At 48.5% G+C, this 19,569-nt stretch overlaps 1 long non-coding RNA gene across 1 annotated transcript; it reads right to left on the minus strand.

The window, feature by feature from the left end:
- Positions 1 to 1,306: 1,306 nt before the first annotated feature.
- Positions 1,307 to 7,910, minus strand: LOC113919278. The gene is made up of 4 exons (XR_003518930.1): positions 7,714 to 7,910; positions 7,073 to 7,215; positions 1,906 to 1,973; positions 1,307 to 1,811 (listed from the first exon to the last, which is right to left on the minus strand). It is a non-coding gene; the product is annotated as an uncharacterized LOC113919278 (long non-coding RNA).
- Between the last annotated feature and the right edge of the window lie 11,659 nt (positions 7,911 to 19,569).

Genomic DNA, 19,569 nt, shown 5'->3' on the forward strand with positions numbered 1-19,569 from the left:
ATAATACATATTATGTAAAATACATAAAATTTAAAAATGTATAAAATAGATTTAAATATTTTTAAGAGAGCCATGACTTGTTGCCAAGCACTCCTTCGTGTTATGATAAAGGAAAAGAGAGTTATAAAATGAAAGTAAGGGGTGCCTGGGTACCTCAATCGGTTAAGCATCTGCCTTCGGCTCTGGTCATGATCTCAGGGGTTCTGGGTTGGAGCCCTATGTTGGGCTCCATGTTCAGTGGGAGTCTGCTTCTTCCTCTGCCCCTCCCTCCCCCCAGCCCCCACGCTCTCTCTCTCTTTGCCATCTCAAATAAAAAAATACAATCTTTAAAAAATTAAAAAACAAAACAAAATAAAATAAAAGCAAATACCCCCAAAACAGTGCTGCCAAACCTGATGGCTGAGCCCCCTCTTGTGTGATTTTTAAATTTTCCAAATCCACCAGCAGCGGATTCTCAAAGCATTGCTTCCATGCAGCCTTGATTACTTTCTTTGGAGGTCCCCGCTTAGTTGAGGTCCCCTATATTTGTGGAAAGCCTCTGATTTACCACACTGCACTTGCCATTGGGAATACACAAACAGAGAAATCCTACATCCTCCCCTGAATGGGGCGACAGACACAGAAACAGTTCCAATACAGCGGTGTTGGTGGGCGGGGCTTTATTTCATCTGTTGCTCCCCAAAACCTTAATGGCAGATCATAGCCTGGATGGTGAACAGGGAAGGGAAACCCTTTTGTGAGAAGGTAACTGGAAGAAGGGTGGGGAAAGGTCAAAGGAAGGGAAGACGGGGCGGGTCTAGGGAAGAGAACTGAAGCGGAAGAGTGGAGCCCCCTGGTGGGGAGACGTGGCAGGGGCTGTCAAGGGGCGGCCAAAGCCCATCGGCGGATTCTGACATAAATACCCGGGAAATCAGTAGAAAGCTGATTTTTCAGGGTTACCCTTTTTCTTAGAAAATGTTGTTTCAACTCCCACCCCCCCTCTCCTGGTCCTAGTATGTCAGTGCATGGTTTGCAAAGCCCTTTCCCACATATCTAATTTTATTTCACGTCTGCTAACATTCGTTTTTTTTATCACTGAGCACATTAGTTACCTCTTGACCACACAGCCCCTGAAGCTTTTTTGTTTTGTTGTTGAGAACCACAATTTCATTGTTACTTGTACAAAAATTTCTCCTATTCCCTGTTAGGCCACTATAAAAATTAGACACAAAACTGCTGAATATTGTTTTCTAGTGTTTTTCTTCAGTAAATCTGGATTTTAAAAAACTACCCACGAGATATTTTGTTTTTATACAATGCACTTTTTTTTATTCTTAACAGTCCCTAAACACACACACATGCAAGTAAAGCTTTATGTTCTAAATCTGTTATATGGGAAAACAAACCAATTTTCAAATTAACTGAGGAAACACAGGAGTATAAACAGGTGGTGTCAATATCATTTAATGATTCCACCCAAATCCATAGATTCACCGTCACTTCAGCACCAAAGAAGTAATCCTCTATCATTTTAATCAAAATAGATACTGCTAAACGTACTACCCTGACCTTGTGAAGACTGGGTTGTTACACAGCAGGTTCTTCCAGGTGTTCTGGGCCAGGTCAAAGGTAGAGTAGATTAGATTTCCGGGGTCAAAAGAGCCCAGCAGCACTCCGCAGGCAAAGGGATGGCCAGGGCGCAGAGAACGGGGAAAAACTGGTACCAGGAAGTGCCTGGGAAGATGACAGTGGCTCCACAGTGCCCCCTCCTGGTCATTGCAGGAATGCAGAAAGCCCACGGAAAGGACAAGAGCGTGCTGATTTCTGAGACTCTGAAAAATAGAGAAGTAAATGCGGCTGGACTATTTTTTCTGCACCTTATGAGCATAATACCTCCAGGAATTGGGTACATCCATAAATACCTACCACATGGAAGTCATCAGATCAAATGGGAGGCTCATAGCAGATGCTGATTCCACAGAGCGGGGTCTGGGCTAGAGTCAGGGAGAACACTCTAATTATTGCTGGAGCGGCTGGGCATGTGTTTGCTCACTAGGTCAAGAGCTGATTGAATCAGTAACTGCAGGTAGAAACTGCCCCTCTCTTCACCTTTGCCAGGAAATGACACTTCTAGGCACCAGAATGTCTAGGGCTAGCCTTGAGAACTGGGCTGTGACAAGCCTATTGTTTTCTGACACTTCCCTCATCTTCCACTCCTTTCCAAAGAAGAATCTCTCGGGATTTTCCAAAGTCCCCTCCTTCGCCTGCCCCCATTGCCAAGTCAGATTTTTGCAGGGCACTGCTCACAGAGGGTGTGGCAGCTCACAGAAGACCTTCATAGCCAAGAGAGAGATGGCGGCTTGGTCTGAGGACGGAGCCGGCAGGATGCAGCTTGTGGACATGGCAGACAGTTCGAGTCTGAGAAGGAGCTCACTACCCTTGTGGGCCTAGGTCAACAAATCCTATTTTATTTTGCTGCTGATTAGAGCTTTGCAACTGTAGGGGGCACTGCCTGCTGTTTAGATGGCAAGACCACTGGAAGTCTACCGAGGAGACCCCGCTTAGCACGAAATATCTGCCTGGTACTTTCAAGATGAAACAAAGTGACGCATAAGGAGACCTTTGTAAACCTCAAAGAGCTTCACACATGTAAGAAGAGTGGGAAATAGAGACAAACATATCCTTACTGGGCCAGAAAGTGTTACATTTCCACAAGGCGTCCATTGGGATGAGACTCCAGAAAGGTCCCTCGGAAGTGGTGGGGATGGGAATGGGTCGTGTTGGATACTCAACAGGGGGAAATGCAACAGAAATGAGACCAGAAACAGAGTCTGGCCACCAGTTGTCATTGTTATTAAGCCCCTCTGGGTCAAGAGCTGTTCCAACCCAACTGCTACATCTGTTAAGTCAAGGTACTGACAAGTGTTTCAGGCTGCCAGTTTCCTGTCTGGAAGGATCCTTGATGCCAGAAATAACACACCACCAACACCACCAAAAACCTCGTAAGTCAGTGCTCTTTTGGCTAGCAGATAGACAAATAAATGCCAGGATATCCTGAGAATTTACTGTGTATGAGCCTCTGTTCTAAGTACTTTATATTATCAGATTATATAATCTTCCCAGCAAGATTCTTAGCCCCATTTTACAGGTGAGGAAACTGAGCTGCAGAGAGGTTAAGTCCCCTCCAGAGGGAACAAGGCTATAAATACGGGCAGCCTTGCTGTGGAGACTGCCTTCATAACCACCGTGTTAAACTTCTTTCCACCAAGAAAGAGGGAGAGGTCTGGGAGAACAAGGGCCACTCGCACGTAATATTTTTTGTTCTTTGCACTCTTTGTAGATGTTTTTGGACCCTTTTGTATGAATGCTTTATTTCTTGGTATATGTTTTTGGAATGATGCACCAAGGTCACCCTCTGGTAAGGAAAAGCCAGGAGAGCCTTCCATGTCCCGGGCCGGGAAGTACTGCTCAGTGGCTTGTTCGGGGCGGTCTGTTTGCTGACAACATGCAATGCAAACAAGGGCTCTGGTGGGGACGTCAGGGGAGCAGCTGCTCAGTGTCTAGGAAAGCTCGAGTGTGGTTTGCAAAGTAAACGGACTCTAATTTGGACAAATACTGCGGTGGCCTGGGACCGAAGCAAGATAAAGCGGCGAGGGTGTGTTGACATGGATGTTTCCATGGGCTGAAGTAAGGAAATAGAGGGAGCGGCCCAGGAATGCCAGGGGTCCTCTCTCCCCAATGCTGAGTTCACTGCTGTCAAGGACTCAACCACGAGGACTGAAGAGGAAATCGATCTGAAGCCCCTGGTGCCTCCAGTATTCGTGGAGGGCGTTGCTCGAGCGAAGGCGGAGGCTACCTGGGAGGAGGCGGCCTTTGATTGAATCGAGGTGTTCTTTCACTGTTTCTACCAGCTTAACAGCCTGGCAGGTCAGCGTGGGCTCAAATCTCACAAAAGCAAGCTGGTGGGAGGAAAGAACACAAATAAAAATTGTCGAGAGAGAGAGAAAGAGAGAGAAGTCTCCATGCGCACTCTCTAGTCCAGAGTGTCTCACACTATGTTGCGTGCATGTCGCCTGGGATAAAGGCCAGCACATCTAGGTTTGAGCCTTGAGGTTGCCAGCTCCTAGCTGTATGTCTCGGGCAAGCCACCTTGCCTTGCTGACATCAGTCTCTCCATTTGTACAATCATCACCTGCCTCACAGGGTCGATGTGGAGACGGACGAAGTCGCGTTAAGTGGAAGGCAGAGCACAGTGCCTGGCGCATGGCAATCGTCCACGGAAAGGCAACGAATTTTGTTTTCTGCATTGCTTTCAACAAGTATTCACTCAACAAACATGCAGCTCTGTGGTAGAACCTCGTGGTGCTCCGCGAGCGCCCAGGTGTGTGTTGGCTGCTAACACAGCTGCTCCATTCTCCGGAGAACTGCCCTCCCCTGAAGGGCACCACATCACCTGGAAATAACCGGAAAGTCGCACCCACGGACTGACTCATACAGCTACAGGAGCTGGGCCCCCTTATACACGGTAGGACAACTTTGGGCTGCTGTTCATGTTCCAGAACTCTCTGTGGGATCAGCCTGAGGCCAGATTTCAACTGAAGCCACATTTTTGCTTAGTATCTACCCTACTGAGTCTCCCTCCCTTCCCTACAGACTCCTTCTGAGAGCGCTTCCTCCATCAGTGGTTTGCTTGCCTCAGACCCTGCTTCTCTGGGCCCTGCCGTAGGCGTCCATGATTGCCGGGCTCAGGTGATACCCCTCAGTGAAGAAGGAGGGGTCCCTGCCCAAAGGAGCATGCAGTCTGTGGGGGGAGGTGTGACCAGCAAAGAGACAATCAGAGTAAGAAATTCCACAGAGCTTAGCTCTGAGGCAGCAGGAGAGCTCGTAGGCTGGGCCCCCACCACAGGAAAAGGGCTTGCAGGAAGAAGAGACCCCTAAGCCAGGACCCACCGGGCCAGTAGGCATTAGCCCGGCAAAGCAGTAGTGAAGGGTGTGCTGGGAGAAGAGAGGACCAGGGAGGGAGCTACGAAGATTCGAAGGATGGCCCAGTAACCAAGGAGGGCATCTGCCAGCTCTAGAGTCACCCATAATCCTTTCTTTCCAGGACCACAGAGGTGAGCCCTGAGCAGAGTCATTGTGGCCACACAGCCGGCCCTCCCAGAGGCTGTCCGGTGGGAGTATTCTGTCAGGATGACATGGGTGCGGTGACCTTCACCCAGTGATTCCTGCCCAGTGAATTCCTTCCCGGGCTCTGACCGCCGTGAACCTCTGCCCTCCTTCCCACCTGCCGCAGAAAGAATCAGGTGTTGTCCGCATAGCACAAATACTGTGTGATTCCACTTACCGGAGGTCCCTGGAGCAGTCATATTCAGAGAGACGGAGAGCAGGACCGGGGGTGCCAGGGGCTGGGGACAGGGGCTGGGGACAGGGGCTGGGGAGTTGGCTTGGGGATGATGATCAAGTTCTGGAGATGGATGGTGGTGATGGTTGTACCACAGTGGGAATGTATTTAATGCCCCCGAACTGTACACTTAAAAGTGACTAAAATGGTCAATTTCATTTTACATATATTTCACCACAATAACCATAATAAAAAGAATAAGGCTTTTGTCTAAATCTACACTCTGGATATTGAGTGATGTTGTTTCTTATGGTATAAGACTAAGAAGTTACTTGAGACAATTTTTTTTTTTGAGACAAATTTTTAAAAACCTCATTCAGGGGGCGTCTGAGTGGCTCAGTCGTTAAGCGTCTGCCTTCGGCTCAGGTCATGATCCCAGGGTCCTAGGATTGAGCCCCGCATCGGGCTCTCTGCTCGGTGGGAAGCCTGCTTCTCCCTCTCCCGCTCCCCCTGCTTGTGTTCCCTCTCTCTCTGTGTCTCTGTCAAATAAATAAATAAAATCTTAAGAAAAAAAAAAAACCCACGTTATTTGGTACCAGAAAGTGGATGACGAGATAATCAGATCTCCCCAACCATATGTCTGCCGTGGTGCTGAAGTATCTCCTGGAAGAAGCAGCCTTGTGAGTTCTGAGAACCCGGGCTGCTTCTGTCATGATTCATCTCCCTGACGAAGCCCTTTCTGGTGAGCTAAATCTCCTCATCAGCCTTTTTAGAATCACACTGAAGGTGATGAGGCAAATACTCACAGGGATTCCTACTCTGAGGTCACAGAACTTCTATGTCATTTTGGGACCTTCATTTGCTACAGCCAGAATAGAAACAAGGGCACTCTTCCTGTGAGCACGGGCATTCCTTACTGATCTCAGCCCCCGGTCCACCCCCGGTCCACCACAGGGATTGACACACAGGAGGAGGTGTTCAGGGGATGTCTCATTAGGACAGGAGGAGGGAGCGGGAGACAGAAAAGGGAGGAAAGCCTCCCGGACTGCCCAGCGCTTAACTCCTCCTTGTTCAGATACAGGGAAATTTGGTCCAAGCCAGAGAGGTTAAGTCCAAAGCCACATGCTTTAGTTAGGTAAGCGATGACCCTGACTAGGGTCAGAACCGGGCCCCCTGGTCCCTAATCCAAGACTGCTCCCATTATGTTATCCTAAAATTTGACACTTGAGACTCTATTTGATGACTTTGGTTAAGTCTAATGAACTCCCACCTGGAATAACTGAACTTTTGTGTTTCTCTTATTTGTTTCTTTGATACCTAGTGTTTGCCCAAGTAAAGTAAACTTTTTAAAGAAACGGAGCAGGGTCAGAGGCCTTGCTTTTTACACAGTGATAAGTATAGGAGAGTGACTGTGTCTCCTCAGGGTTCATTTGACTAACAAATTGAGGTTTCATAGATCACATTATATTCCCAAACTGCCTCCCTTGTTTGGGTCAAAGGAAAAAAAGGAGGAAAAATTATTAAGCAATTATTGCCAAATGCTGGCCTGCAACATCATTTGCTTTAACCCTCATGGAAATCCAGAGGTGGCATTACCTCCATGGTGACAGGAGAAGCAGCTGTGGCTCAGGGGCCCTGGGGAGCTAGACCAGACTCACCTGTGGTTGCATGTGGGTGAGTGTACGGCTGATATGTAGGCAGCACAATGCCTGGCATTCAGTGAATGTTTGTTGAATGAATAAACAAACTTACATCCATCTGTCTGCACCATCCATACCCTGCTCCCCTGCCGTATCTATTGCCATGATTTGGAAGGTGTCATGTAGACCATAGAGATAGATCATCCCCATTCCCGAGCAGAGGGTAACACTGTAGTCAGACAGCAGATAAAACACCTGAAAGAGGAAAAGAATAAGCAAAGCAGGTTTTATTCGTCATTCAAACAGATGGAAGTGAGGGGGGTGGGAGGTGTTGCACAAGTAGCAGGTTAACTGGGTGAAAGTTCAAATTTTGAGGGGCGCCCGGGTGGCTCAGTTGGTTAAGCGTCTGCCTTCGGCTCAGGTCATGATCCCAGGGTCCTGGGATCGAGCCCCGCATCGGGCTCCCTGCTTGACCAGAGGTCTGCTTCTCCCTTTGCCTGCTGCTCCGCCTGCTTGTGCTCTCTTTCTCTTTCTGTGTCAAATAAATAAATAAAATCTTAAAAAAAAAAAAAAGAAAGTTCCAATTTGGAAACAATTAAAAGATACAAGAGAATCTGTGCATGTCACCAAGCAGTCACTGGGGAAGGACCAAGAAGGTTTTAAGTCAGCAGAACCAACAGAGCCGGGGGTGTAACTGATAAAACGGGGGTCCTCTGAAGTATCTCCCATGGTTCTTAACCTTTCCCCACTCACAGGACAGAGTTTAAAACAGAAAGAAGTTTCCTAAAGACTTTGAGGTCTCTCCAGCCAGAGAGGCTCTCGGGGGCAGGAATGCTTCATGTTCCCAGTGCTCTGGGACCAGCGGACCGCTTCTACCTGGGTCTGTGGGAATACCGTCCCAAGGAGCTGAGAAGCCAAAGACCTCCCTGGACTACCTGGGCCCAACTAGATGTGCCTTTCATTGCTGCCCTTCCCCAGGATTCAGCTATTTATATCCCTGACCTCAGAAAATCTCGGCAGAGTTACTTCAACTAAAGGAGGTCAAGTGCTGTTCCAGCAAAACCTAGTCAGGTGACACGGGAGTTTGACAATGATCAACTACCCTAGTGTAATAGTTCAAATTTGTTTCAGACGTGGACAGGATGGGGGGTAGATGGTGAAATCAATGCTCAAAGTATGTCCTGATTGGATGGGCTGCGTGCTTTCTTTTTCACCCGAGCTGTTGTTGAAGCTGCTTATTGAAAGGTTATGCAAATATGATTAGTCAGCTCCGGGGCCATTAATAATCCACTGGACGGAGCTGGCTCCATCCCAATTGATTTTTGCATTTCGGGAAATGACAGATTTCTTGCAGCAGAGATGAAAGTCCCAGAGGGGTTGGCAATGAAGTGTGAGATCTTTGCCTCCACTGGGACTGATCCTATGAATTAGGGAGATTGAATGTTATATCACCACTATTTGCCTGTCCTTCTGAATAAATCTCGGGGTCCTGCCCCAGCTCTGGAGAGAGGAGGAGGAGTCACAAATGTTTGTGCGGCGAGACCAGTGCAGCAAGTCTGCGTCCTGACAGTGAACCAGAAAAAAAAGTGGGCATGTTTAAAAAGCGAACTGTGAATTCAAAACTTCTTCCCCTCTGTGAAGATCGATTAGATCGAATATCCTGAGAAAAGAGATGTAAGGTAAGCTGTAGGGGGCACGTGTGAGAAGTGGCCAGTGGGAAGAGCTCAACCTTTGGGGCCTCTGGGGATATAACTTGGAGCAAATTAGTCTCTTTGAGGTTCTACTATAGTAATTGTGAATTGAGGATTTCATTATAACCAATTTCCCATTTCAGAAAAATATTTTTTCTCTGGACCTAGTCCATTTAAGAAAGAACTCAAATTCTGAACATGGAACCCATCAGAGCTAAGGTGTCCACAACGTCTAATTCTACAACTCCATAAGCAGGCCTAACATCAGAGATTTCAAAAGAGGGACACCTGGCTGGCTCAGTCAATAGAGTGTGCAACTCTTGATCTCGCGGTTGTAAGTTTGAGACCCACATTGGGTGTAGAGATTACTTAAAAATAAAAAATAATTTTTTAAGTAATTTCAAAAGAATACACACACATCCAAGAACAAAGCCATGCTTCCTCACCAACATGTCAAGAACACCAGGGGCACAGCCTATGTGATCCATTAATTCAACAGAGTCACTGGTCATAGGTCCATAGAGGATGCACACTGAGGCTGTTCCTGTCTGCAGGTCACTCTCCCTACGTCATTCCCAGCTTGGAGTCTACCTTGGGCACCAGTCACGGCCATTTGAATCAAATGGTCCCTGCTCCTGTCCTCTCTGTGGGGTGTCCTACCCACCATCAATCACCTTTCATATTCTAATTTTCCTACTGGGTTTTGAGATATTCACTCCCTCCAGGTGTCCAAGACAGAATTAGAAATTCATAAGGAACCTACAGAACAAGAAGATGAAGATTTGGGAAAATGTTGAAATTGTTGAACTTCAGAAAGAAGACAGACCCAACTGCTTGACTCTTGTGCTTCTTTTTCTCTTTGCAAGGGGAGAATGAACTCAAGGAGCAAGGATGGGGTACACATGACATGAAAGGAGCTGGAGCAAGGGGAGAGGGCGGGAGACAAAGTGCCTCTCTCTCCCTGGGGTGCCACACCCCACCCTATGTCAGGAGCCCGCTAGTTATTTCAAGGTCCTGTCAGAAATCCTGACAGGTAACGGGGAGCAGGGATGCATTGGGACCTGGAAGACGCAAATGCTGCTCAGTTTTCTGCACTCCATACGCTACAGTCTAGTATCATTGCCTTCATCTTTGCCAAACCCTAGGAAGGATGACAAGCAGATGGCTCGACCACAGGGGCAATCAGGAAACCCGGTCAAGCCGACTCAACTCAGGTCCTTTTCTGAAGGATTATCAGTTGGGGAAATCAGCAAGACATGCAGACAAAAATCAATCTTAAGATTGATAGAAAATGGCAACTTACACTTTTTTTAAAAGTAGGCTCCATGCCCAGCATGGAGCCCAATGCGGGGCTTGAACTCATGACCCTGGGATCAAGACCTGTGCCAAAATCAAGAGTGGGATGCTTAACTAAGCCACCCAGGTGTCCCTGGCACTTACACTCTTGAATCAATGTGAGACCGAGGCCCATAGAGATTCAGGGATTCGCACTGATTATAGCTGGGGAGGACAGAGCTTCTACTCGAACCTTGGCTCCTTACTCCCTTAGTCCAGGGCTCCTAGGAAAAAGAAGGCAGTTTGACCAGTGTTTTCTGTATTCTAGATGCCTCATGCGTTTTCTCAGTCAGTCCCCACCACAGAGGAACCCTCACCCCATATTCCAGATGAGTAAACTGAGACTCAGAGAGCAGGGAGCATCTCCCCGGTATCCATGGTAGTAATTGGGGGGTGAGCAACAGACACCATGTATCATGCCCTCTTTGATTTTTGCTTTTTTGGGGGGGGGCAGAGAGAGAGGGAGACAGAGAGAATCTTGAGCAGACTCCGTGCTGAGCATGGAGCTCAATGCAGGGCTGGATCTCACGACCCCGAGATCATGACCTGAGCTGAAATCAAGAGTTGGACGCTTAACCAACTGAGCCACCCAGGTGCCCCTGTTTTTTAACTTAACCATTTTCAAAGTCTTTCAGAATTTCTTTGTGAGAAAGGTGGAGAAATGTGAAGAGTTTGACAATGTGAAAGGCAGATTCAGTTTTGGTTAAAAAAAAAAGACCAGGAGAGAGGTGCCTAGTCACGGGCTGATAAGCTCCTGCATCTTTAGCGTGCTTCTCAGTGACATAGAGAAGACATAGAGACATGGTTATGAAATGTTTTATCTGACAGAAACAGCTGACAGGACAGAGAGAGCGATCCAGACACTAGATCGCCCCGGGAAGCAGGAAGACCGGTTGGAAGCAGAGGGTGAAGCCAAAGAAGGAAGGCCCTCAAGTCCTACGCTGAGGGCCAAACAATTTAATTTCAGAACCTTGGCGTGGGGGAGACCTGACTGTCACCTCAGTGGACCTCGTCCCTTTGGTGCTGATTTCCCTGCTGTGGGCTCTTGGAGGGCAGACACCCTGGCATGAGAGCAGGGACCTCACCTGTGCCCCACTGACCAGCCCAGGCCTGGCCCGGACTCCGCTTTCAACTCGTATTTGCCAAGAGAACAATCTCATGCATAATAACAAAACAAAAGCGATTTTACACCATGTTAATAGAAGCACAAAATGCCGAGATCTGACCATAGCAGAGCTTGTGTATGAATCCGGGCAGGAAGGGCCTGACCTGTGCTTGGAGGCTGGCAGCCAGGAAGGGCGTCGGGAGGACCTCTAGGGACTCCGATTTTAGTCTGGTGAAGTGACGTCCCATTAACTTGGGATAATAGAATAGAATGGACCTTGGGCTTTCAGTATACTTTTAAGCTACTTTTTTTACCTTGTCACAACTGTAAGAGAAACCCTTAGTTAGAAGTGGTTCTTCTCAGGCCTGCCATTGCCCATGTCACAGACGGTGCAGGTAGACAGGGTTGGAGAGCCGGGGCTCTAGCACTAGTTATTTCAAGCCTAGCCCAGCACACCTGTCATGGCCCAATGGCAAGGTCACTGGGGTGAGGCCACCCTGGGGCTGCTCACCTTTGGTGAACTTGGTTAAATGGCACCACCACCCACCCAGCGTGCAGCTTATCAGGGGGCATGAAGCTCTGACCTCCCAGGTTGGAGCAGAAGAGTCAGGGAGCCAGAAACCTCGGCCTCCAGGGAGCTGCCTGCAGGGATTTCTCTCACAGCATGGGCGGGATGGAGCCGGACGTCAACTCCACTGTTCAGGATGGGGCGGGAAGCCAGGACATCCTTGGGGCGTGTCAGGGGACTTTCGAGATGGCTTAACACAGGGGTTGTTGGGGACAGACATGGGTGGTAGATCTGCCCTCTCTCTCCTGGCCCATGGACGGCATTGAGAATAGGCTGCACCCATCTAAATCTCCCTAGGATATTTTATCATGACCTGTATGTTCTATAAGTTGTCAGCCACAAGGGTCTGGAGGCCCATCAGGCCATAAGCAAGGCCTTGCCCTTGGCAACCAGCTTTCTTTCCATTGCAATGAACCCACCCCAGGGAAGGAACAGTGCTGTGGGAGGCAGGAAACAGCTCCTCAGAGAAGACTTTGCGTGTGACTGGAAGATAGGGCCATCTGTGTCTGCAGAGGGGAGTTCAAGTCCCCACATAGCAGCCGTGACAGGGAGGGCAGGGGAGAGTGTAACCTAGGGCTCCAGGACAGACCTCTAGGCAGGAAGGGCCCGGTGACCGTGAAGCTTGTCTGGGCCGACCCCGGGACAAGTCCCAACCCCACACGGCTCCCATGTCAGTGCCTGGCACCCGTCAGTGCTGGCCCCCCCGCCCCCCGCGAGAAAGTGGTACCACCACTGGCAGAGAAAACCAAGACAAGCACAACCAAATATAAAATCCAAGTAAAATAAAATAAAAACACAACTTACTAAGCTAACTAAATGAAAAACGAGTCCTGACTCTCAGGAACTTAGTGGACTAGATGTGTGCTAATTTCCCTCTGCAAACCCCAGGAACTGAAGGACCCTAAAGAGGTCCTCGCTCAGCCCTTTGCCTTAGGACCAGCCTCTTCTGGGTATCCTCCCCACCCCCACCCCTACCCCCAGGTCTGCCAGTGGGGCCTGGCACTTCATGTCTTGTGGAATGGTGACATCTGCTGGCAGTCACTGCTACTAGGAGCAAGTTCTCAGAAATTGTGTGTGTGTGTGTGTGTGTGTGTGTGCCCTGACATGCCACGCCCTCTGTGCAGGGGGAGGGGAGGAAGGATATTTTATTATGAACACACACACATCCCCTCCGTAGTAGAGACAAGAAAGGCCCAGGGAGAGCTGATACACGTGGAAAATGTTATTGAAAAAGGATATGAATCTCCTCCCAGCAGAGCCCAGACCCAGCCTCATTGGTCCAGAATGATCTGCTCAGTGCATTGATAGTGAAGTCCATGATCTCTTTAGAGATATACCAATCCACATACTCCATGCTCTCACTGCTTCCTGCAAAAATAACTGTTTAAAGAAGATCAAATGCATTTTTGTCATTCCTCTTGTTCCCTGGTCCCTAGGCCAGCACTGGGCAGGAAGGGCTGCTGAGCTGGCAGAGGAGTCCAGCTTTAAAAGATAAAATTAATCTATTCATTCAACAAATACTTGTGGAGTGCCTCTACTCCTAGGCACCATGTGCTTCCAGGAAAGCTGAGAAAAAGACCGGTAATGTAAATGCGAAATGTAAATGATGCTCACATTGCAGTTGGGAGAAAGACACAGGGTAAATAAGTAGACAAAGATACTTCCTGATGTTAGAAAGGAGATTAAATATTCTGTGATAATTTTTATCACTGCAAGGGCTCCCTTAGATTGGTGGCATTTGGGTGCATCTCAGAATGACCCTGGCGAGCCAGGCAGGAAGAGGAAGACCATTCCCAGGAGAGCCAGCAGGTGCACAGACCTGAGGTGGGATGCTGAGGGAGAGCAAGCCTGTGGTTTGTCTGCAGCTCATGCTCTCTGTCTCTCACCCTCTCTTTCTCTCACTCTCTCATCCTGAAAGGTGATTTTTTTTAAAGCTTTATTTTTTTTAAAGATTTTATTTATTTGAGAGAGAGAGCATGAGTGGAGGGAAGGAGCAGAGGGAGAAGCAGGTTCCCCGCAGAGCAGGGAGCCCGATGCGGGGCTCGACCCCAGGACTCTGGGATCATGACCTGAGCCGAAGGCAGAAGCTTAACCGACTGAGCCACCCAGGTGCCCCAGTGATCTTCTTTTTTTTAAATAAAAAAGAAATGGGCACTTCCCCACAATATAGAAGAGTAGGAGATGTGTTGGATTTATGTTGCTCAAGAGGAATTTTCCCTTCAGAAAAGAATGCTTTGCCCAAGATGAAAAATTCATCAGGACAGGAATGAATATAGTTTTCAGTGGTAATGGCTTATGATAGGGAAAGAAAATCGATATTGTGTTTGGTTTTGAAATTATGGGCAGATTCTTTTTTTTCTTTCTTTTTTTTTTAAAGATTTTATTTATTTATTAGAGAGCGAGCAAGAGAGAAACAGCATGAGAGGGGAGAGAGTCAGAGGGAGAAGCAGGCTCCCCACTGAGCAGGGAGCCCGATGTGGGACTCGATCCCAGGACCCCGGGATCATGACCTGAGCCGAAGGCAGTCACTTAACCAACTGAGCCACCCAGGCACCCCATGGGCAGATTCTTATAAATAAGAGGACAATGAGAGTCGGCCAGGACAAGATTGATGACTGTGTGAGCATGCCGCCCACCAGGTGGCGCTGTAGACTCACAAAAGTGGAGCATGGTCCCAAACCTGTGGAAATGGAGCCTGGAATGCAGTCTTTTCTTTCCCCAGGGGGAAGGAGAGCGGCTGACACATGTCCATCTCAAATATTAACACAGGCTTGCTTTTGCCTTTTCTTTTCAAAGCACATGAATTCTCGATTATCCCCCTTTCGTATCACTTTGTGTCCTGAGGTCCCCTCTGCACCAGCACCCGGGTCACTCAGCCAGGGTGTCCCCAACAGAGGGAGCGAGTGGGAAAATGGGAAGTTTAATGAAATCTGCCCTTCTAGCCCCTGATGAAAGCCTTGCAGGAGTGTGCTTGTTAGAAGGTGGGGGTTAAAGAGGTGTGAGGTTTGGGCACAGACTCGGTGACAGAGGAAGAGTTATCTGTAAGAATAATTTAGGTGATGGAGAAGAAGCGGGTGTGATTTGAGCCATTAACATGTCCAGCACATTGCCAATGGTTTGCAGTCGTTACCTCTTTTTAACTTTATGACTCCATAAGTTAGTTCCTGTTAGCAGCCCCAGTATAGCTAAGGAATCTGAGGCTCAAAGAGATAAGTCACTCAAAGCCACTGACTGATTTGAACCCAGACACTCCGACACCCAGAGCCCAGGAAATCAGCTACCCCATGTGAAAACAAGGACAAACCAGGTTTTCTAAGACAGTACAACTGAACGCAGGCTAATAAATTAGCTAATGTACTCCTTGGGTAGCAAGGTAGTATCCAGAACAAGAGATGCAATTGCTCCCTTCAGACACACACACACACACACACACACACACACACACACACGAGTGAACCATACACTCTGTAAACCACCATCGCTTGAATGCATTTCTACCTCTCATTCCTAAAGCTGCCTTGAAACCTTTGGTCCACATGTGTCTCTCCCCTATTTACCGAGAGCTCAGTAATGACAGAAACGGTCTTGTTTATTTTTGTATCCCCAGGCATTGATTACGTGTATCCACCTAATTAATAAATTATTTGTATTAGGTTTATTAATTTAAAATTACATTTTTTGAATTGTAGTAAAATGCACATATTACAAACTTTGCCATCCCAAGCATTTGTAAGCTCACAGTCCAGTGAAGTCAAGTATATTTACGTTGTTGTGCGACCATCACTACCATCCACCCACAGAACTCTTTGCATCTTGCAAAACTGAAACTCTGTCTCCATTAAACCACAAGTCTCTATTCCCCTGCCCCCAACACCCGGAAACCACCCTCCAACTTTCCATTTCTATGAATATGACTATGCTCAGTACCTCATATACGTGGAATCATACAATCTTTGCTTTTTGTGACTGGCTCACTTAAATTAGTTAATGTCCTCAAGTTCATCGATGCTGCAGTTTCAGTAATCATCACCTTTCATATCACATATTTTTCAACAAAAAAGAGCAAACAAGGGCACCTGAGTGGCTCAGGGGGTTAAACCACCGACTCCTGATTTCAGCTCAGATCAGGATCTCAGGGTCCTGGGATCCAGCCCTGCATCGGGCTCCATGCTTGGCACAGAGTCTGCATGAGGATTTTCTCTCTCTTTCTCTTCCTCTGCCACCCCCCCATCCTTGCTCCCTCCCCCCCTTCTCTCTCATTCTCACAAAATAAATAAATAAATCTTTTTAAAAAAAGAGCAGACATCTATTGAATGTTACTGGGTGTTAGCACTTTTTCTCAGAGATTTTACATCCACTAGCTGACCTGAGCCTCATAACAACCCTTCGTAGTAAGAGCTATCGGGATCCATGGTCTCGGACGAGAAAATGGAAGGCCAAGGTTGCTTAGCCAGTACGTGGTAGAGACAGGACTTGACCACAGGCAGCTTCACTCAGAATTCATGCTCACATTCTCATTACCACACCATACGGCTTCTCTCTTAGAAGACTTCAAGAATGTTTTTTGAGCAGGACTTAACTGAATTCAAATGTATACTTTAGCAAGGGCCATAAAAGTTAAAAGAGTTAACCCCGCTTGGTCATAGTCATGGGAATGTCACCTTAAAAATACTTCAAGGATGTGTCAGTGGCATGCTGAAGAAGATAATCGGAATGCATTTAGAAGAGGCACAAGCCCCCTCGTGTGTGGCTAAAATGGGGAGAAAGAGGAAGGGTCCAGGAAGGCAGCTTTCTGTTTAATCGATATAAAGAAGAATGTTTGAGCAGTTCGAGAAGAATGGAAAATAACCTGGAAGACCACTGGTGAGAGCTGTTACTAGGGAGATTCCTGGGTCTGCGGGAAGGTAGATTATATATCCAAAGTCCCTTCCAACCATGTTAGTCTGCAGTTCGATGCTCTGTGAGGATCGGGTTTGAGGGGGATGCAAGGTGGAGGAATGTCTGACTTAGATCGTCCCCGGAGACAGGAAAATTATAAGGAAGGACTGATTTGGAAAAGCAAGACGAATCTGGTTTTGGGCAAATGTGTTTTTTCATATGGCGGGGAGTTTTTGTTTCCTGAAGTATTGTAGGAGATCCCCCTGGGTGGTGAATGCTGAAGAAAGGGACGAGGGAAAGGGTGGGAGAGAAGAGCATGTCAGGAGGGAGGCCCCGCCTGGACAGGACCAGGCCTGGAACAGCCTCCCTTCCTGGGCTGGAAATGCCTTTGGGCAGCAAGCTGCTGTCAGCCCACAGAGGCCTGCACTGGTTCGAGGAGAGGCTACGCGGGCCACAGGGCCAAGACAGCGGCTCAGCCATGGGGGCTGTCAGGTGGTGGAGGGCCTAGGGCACCAGTCATCCTAAGCCATGAAATGGTTGGAGCAGAGAGTGACATGGTGCAAACCAGCCTTCAGTAAACAATCCGGTGGTGGGTTTCGGATTGATCAGCAGCAGCGGGGCGAGACTGGAAGCTGGGGGTTGCCAGAAGGATAATTGGATTAGCCCACTGTTGTGGTTTCATGTCTGCGCCGCTCCCCCGGACAGACGTGCCCCCTTCCTTCCCCCTCCACCCTCCCCCCTGGCAAACCCCAGTCCACCCTTAAGACTCAGCTGAGGCTCTTCTCCGTGGAGAAGCCCCAGCCCAACTCCCAGGGCGGCCCGTCCACAGCCTAACCCACAGAACTGCATTTACTTGTTTTAAACAGGTCTAGCTCCTTTCTAGACAGTTAGCAGCTTGAACTCAGGGGCGGTGTTTAATCCGTTTTGCAACCCTGGGGCTCCGCAGGGCCTCTGACAGACTGTACATGCTGAGTGAGTGGATGTGGGTAAGGAATAGGTGAGGGGCTGGAGGAATGAATGAATGAGCACATGCCGTGGTGACAGCCCTGAGTAGAGTGGCTTAAGGATGTGCGTGAGAGTGGAAGGTCCTCCCTTCCCCTATCCGACCGCCCTCAGAAGTGCGTCGCAGCCCTCCTTGGGCGGGATGGTTTGGGGTAATAGGGAGACTGCAGTGGCAAGTGAGCAGAATGTGTAACCCGCCCGTGGTCTGGCAGCCTGGGAGGGCGGGGCGCGGAGCTGGGGCTGCTCCAGGATGAAACCAGCAACTCTGCACCAGCTCTGTGCCACCTGCCAGGGCCACGGGCCCAGGCGACTTTCCTGCCTCTGGACCAGTGATTTTCTTTACGAGATCACCATGTACACCTCGTATCACCTGTGCTTCTTAGATAAGTCATCATGTACCCACTTGTCACTTTCGCATGTATGTTACTGGCTTGTCACCCACCCGAACACCAGCGGTGACACCATTCTGCATCTACCAGTACCTGCGGTTTGTCCAAGGGACGCTCTTTGAGCCCTGGAAATCACAGCAAACTTCTGTATCATTTCCTTCTCTGGGAAGAAGCAGGACACCAAAAAGAAGAAAACTTCAGAACCAGATGTGGCCTTAACTAGCACAAACGGAGAATGGTTTCCCCCAGTTACCTAGCTCTGAAGCCTCCTGTCTCAGGAGAGGAGTGGAGTGGTCAGTCTCATCCCAGCTCTGCTAATCGTTGGCTGTGTCACCTTGGGCAAGGTACTTAACCTCTTTGAGATTCGGTATTGTCATCTGTCAGACAAAAGTAATCGTAACACCCACCCGGGGACCATGTGCCAAAAGCCCTTAGCAGAATACTTCGCAGCAGTCCAGACGGGAGCTGTTCTCTCCCGTGGGAACCTTCCTTGCTAGTTCCTGCCTCTGAATGTTCAGTCTGCGGCTGGGATGAGGCTGTTCTGGATGCTGCCGACCGACGACTGAAAAGAACAGTATATTACAAAACGGCTTTTAACCCAGAACATAACATCTTAAATGGAACACAGCGAGGTTTTAAGCAGATAGGCAAAGTGGTTTCTCTTCGACTATTACCAAACATGAAACCTGGGGTTTGCGATTCTCTTGCAGTGACCCTCCTACATTCACCCCAGCATTCAACCGGGGCGAAGAAGACCTCTCCGCAACATTGTCCTTGAAAGGCTGGAGTCATGCCTCCCGGATCCACATCTTTCCGTGAGAGATGTCTTGTTCATCCCTGCTCCTGAATACCACTGACCTTATTTGCTTTTTCAAGCCGAACAATATGAACAGGAAACCGGGTGTCTGTGGGCCAAGTGGCACCTGGGGCAGAGCATACCCACAGCCCGCCACGGGCTTGGGAACATCAAGAACACGCAAAGCCTAAGGACTCTCAGCAAATATTTATTAAACGCAGTACACTGAAGGCACAGGCCTTGACTGTAGCTCTCTCTGGAAAAATAATCTTTATTTCCCCAGCTGGTAAGTCAGCTCGTGTTTATCTTCCGCGTATTTCTTAAACAAGATACGTTACGATTTCCCTTTATGGTGGTTAATGCTCAGCACACCAATTACTTTGGATTTATTCCATTTGACATCATCTCCTAAATTGGATTTTTGCCTCTTTGCACCCTGACAACTCATCCAAGCATCCGTTTTACTGCTTCTGTTTGTAATACCTGAAGCCCGGGCGCTTATTACTCAAATCATTCCCTCACTTCCCTGTTTCTGTGCAAGGGAAGGGCTAGCACAAATCTTCTCTGGCCCGTGGGATGGATGCCCTATTTTGCCTTCCTGGCTGCAAAAGACTTTCCTCTGACCAAGACTTTGCCTAGAGGCTACAGCGCCAGGGCAAGCCAAGAGTGTCAAATTCCACCACTCGGTGAGGATGTTTCTCTTTTTCCAGAACTCATCCGTCAGCTGGTGTGGTTGCCTCCTGGGTGGGCTCTGCCACTTCCCCTGTGTCTCCCCAGTGCCAGGTTTTCCTTCGGGGCCACGAGGGTCAAGCGGAACCTGGGCGGGGGCACCAGCATCACTGACA

Source organism: Zalophus californianus, chromosome 3, assembly GCF_009762305.2.
Source record: "Zalophus californianus isolate mZalCal1 chromosome 3, mZalCal1.pri.v2, whole genome shotgun sequence".
Taxonomy (NCBI): Eukaryota; Metazoa; Chordata; class Mammalia; order Carnivora; family Otariidae; genus Zalophus; species Zalophus californianus.